This window comes from Helianthus annuus, chromosome 14 (assembly GCF_002127325.2).
Source record: "Helianthus annuus cultivar XRQ/B chromosome 14, HanXRQr2.0-SUNRISE, whole genome shotgun sequence".
In the NCBI taxonomy this organism is placed as follows: Eukaryota; Viridiplantae; Streptophyta; class Magnoliopsida; order Asterales; family Asteraceae; genus Helianthus; species Helianthus annuus.
The window spans coordinates 68,275,783-68,279,645 of NC_035446.2; the positions used below are offsets into that span (position 1 = coordinate 68,275,783).

At 35.3% G+C, this 3,863-nt stretch overlaps 1 pseudogene; it reads right to left on the reverse strand.

The window, feature by feature from the left end:
- Positions 1-2,022: 2,022 nt before the first annotated feature.
- LOC118486327 lies at positions 2,023-3,564 on the reverse strand (annotated as a pseudogene).
- Positions 3,565-3,863: the final 299 nt, after the last annotated feature.

Genomic DNA, 3,863 nt, shown 5'->3' on the forward strand with positions numbered 1-3,863 from the left:
CATTCGCACGAAAGGGTATGGTCACTTCGTGCGAAGGGTCTTGTCCCTTTGCACGAAGACTCGAGTTTTCCATTTTCACATAGTTTTGCCGGTTTTAAGTGTTTTAAGTGTATAAGTGCAATGTTTAAGTAAAACGTATGAATATGGGCATATAAAAACTGAATTTGCACGTGTATACGTATGAGTTTGTGTATAAGTACGTATCAAGTTTACACGTATAACGAGTATTGTAACGAATGTATAACAAGTACGAAATATGCATAACACAATGTATAAAAATATTGATCAGTTTTAATTCAAGTCTCGGATTACAATGCTTGTTAAGGAAAAACCAATACAAAGAGATTACAAGTTCTCATAAATAGAAATAGAAACAACTTTCCAAATAATAAGGAAAGTTCTGAAATACGAAGCGTTACATTCGTTAATGATCATGTCATTTTCGCAGTTAGGTTTCACTTTCGTGGATGAACATGTCAGCTAAAACCCCTAATTCCACTAAAGACAAAATCAGCCACCACACTCCTCACCAACATGTCACGAGCTGTTCTTCAGCGCAACTCAGCTGAAGACATCATTAAAAACAATAATAGGATGATGAAAACCACTTCAAATGATGTGTAAATGGAAATGTAACACTTGGTTACGCTCAATTTCATCCAAGATCTAAGTTTTCATCTTTGATGTTTAAGATCTAGGATTTTCACAACATTTTTACATCTTCAACAAAAACCCACAAAAATCACTAATTAAGAGCTCATGTGACTTAGCAAATGGTTAGTTTCACTAAGTCTAGTACCACGGCTCTGATACCAATTGAAAGTTCATGTTTTAGATCGAAAACAATGATTAGTGTGCAATTAAGCTCTAAGACGGATGATTGTAGATTGATAAACACTTTCTTGTATAAATTTGGGCAGCATAACGTTATAAACCAACAATAATAAGCTATCCAAACTGCACCGAAAGAGTTTTGTTCTCAATAAAGTTTAGCTATATGGGGTGGACAATATTGTTAGACATCTTTCTTAACTGAGGATTAACAATGTTGTCCATCTCATACAGCAAAACATTATTGAGTTTAGCATGACTAAATAATACTATTTTAATATAAACACCATGTTTTTAAAAATAATACTATTTTAATTAATACGGATAACAATTACTAAATAATAATATTAATTATTAAATAATAGTATTATTAATAGTAACATATAAATAATAGTTATAATAATAATAATAATAATAATAATAATAATAATAATAACTATAATATTGATAACAATTATAATTTTGTTAGTTTTTGCTTATATATTTTAGTGAACGTTTCTTAACCCTCATGCCTCGAAGGCCGTGTCCGATCTATTTGTTTCAAATCTGACATGTCGCGTCTACTCTTTTGAGTTATTCCAAATGTACCAAATCTCTACTCTTCCTACAGTTCGTCTAAGTCCCATAATCCATATCGACGTATACTTATTCTGCGATAATATGTTTGCAAGTATGGTTATATATATTTATGTTTCTGCATGCCTATACACATACATATATATATATATATAGTCACTAGCATGTGTTGGTTCTTTGTATTGGTATTAAAATGTCAAGTCTCAAGTCCTAAACATCACCATTATCATATGTCTCTAGATATATATTGTAATACTCAATATTTATCATTGATATCAAGTAGAATTATACCTACTTTCAGGTGAGGTGACTGGAATCAAAACGTGAAAAACCAATAAACCATGCGATATAAGGAGTTATCTGAACCTAGTGTGAGACATAAGTTAATATTAAGAAAAAATGAGATGAGAGATCAGGTTCCCTATCAATAGTTGTTTATGTTGGAATATCAGGGTTTACGAACAGATACACTTGCCAAATGCTGGAACAAGTCTTACTTTTATTCATCACAACTTAAACAGGAAACGATAAAGGGAAACATATTGGTAAATAGAAAAGACATAACAAACTTCATTTATTTTCTGAACAAATGGCCAAAAAGTTGCAATCCCAGATTACTCAGCACAACTTGAACCAGCTAGCTTCTTCAAACGTCTACTAACCGCTACCTGCTTCATCAGTTTGTAGCCTTCAAATAAACACCAATGCTATCAATATAATAACCCGCAAGGCCGTAAAATCCAGCGAATGAACCCGCAATCCATGGTACTGTAAAAGGCGTCCCTCTTACGTCACCGAATGGCCCATGGGTTTTTTTATTGGTCATGAATGATATTGACCAAACTACCGTGTGACCCGCATAAGTTCCCCTTGACAATGCAATTGTGCCACTAATGCCATTAATTTCTTAGTTCCCTTGGAATGTTATCTGATCGATCAATTACGAAAGATTAGATTTGAAAACATTATAATGCATTGTTTGTGTTAACTTGTTTAAGTCGGCAACTTTACGAAAGATTAGATTTGAAAACATTATGATGCATCGTTTGTGTTAACTTGTTTGTTGCCGGCACTGAGAATTCGTGTACCCTGTTCGAGCTCGAAAAAATGTGCCCTTAGGCCTAACCAAATTAGGTATTGTGTTCACTAAAGGTCTAAACCTAATGGCAAAGGGGTTAATACATAATCTAAACCATAAGAAAAGTTTTGTAAAGGGGCCTATGTTGGTGTTTGTATGTGTGTACCCTATTAAAAAAAAAAATATTTTACATATACATATCCGGTTTCTTTTATAAAAAATGTGCCTCTCGAAATATCGGGCCCTGGCCGGTGGTCCTCCCCGCCCACCTCCAGGGCCGGCCATGTGTTTAAGTCGGCAACTTTTTACCTCAGTAACATTTTCTCCACCATTCCAACCACCCATCTTTTCAGAAGTGTATGTTAAGTCTCCGTATTGTGCGGTGAACATCAGAGAGTATATGAGATCGCCATGATCAATGGTTATCTTCGTCAAGTGATAAGTTGGCTCAAGTTTGAAAGACCAATTATTTTGCGGACCTGCAGGAAGAGTTTTTCCCCATGTTCCGATCTTCAAGATTTGTCTCAAATAGACACCAATGCCATCAATATAATAGCCAGCAAGGCCGTAAAACCCGACTAACGAGCCATTCTCCCAAGGTAAGGAGAAATCAGAACTGGTTGCTCCACCAAAAGGTCCATCGGTGGTCTTGTTCGTTACAAAAGACAGTGAAGAAATTATTGTATACGCAGCTTTAGTACCAACGCTTCCTTTAATTCCAACTATTTCCTCGTCCGAGTCAAGCGTCACCTGTGCCAACAAGAAGGTATATTATTACGTTTCTTAAAGCGTGTTGATTAAGTTAAGATATATGCGTTCACCTCCGAAACTGTTTGTCCACCATTCCAACCACCAAACTTGTTAGAAGTGTTCACTACACCTCCAGCAGCTTCAGTGGTGAACATGAGAGAGTATATCACATCATCACCATGATCAATGGTTATCTTTTTCAGCCTCCGGCCTTGATCAAGTTTAAAAGACCACTCATTCTGAGGATCTCCCCTTTGTCTTCCCCAAAGTCCTACCGGAATAAATCCGGTTCTTTTCTTGATGTTCACGTTTTGTAGTACTCCTGCCATACTGTATTGTATCAAAGAGAGAGAGAGAGATTCAGAACTTAACGTTAATATAACATGAATTTGGCTAATTAGTGTTGCCCAGAATCTTGATAACGAATAATGAAAAACACAATGAACGAAATAAACACAAACTAACCTTGATTGAAAGAATATGAATCGTGAATATGTATATACAAGTGAATGATTTTTACAATAGAAATCTAACCCTATTTATACTAATTGAAGAGGTGCGAATCCAATAGACGTGTCTCTTCGCGAATGGTTGCGTCTTTTGATCTTGTGGCTCTCAATTGATGATG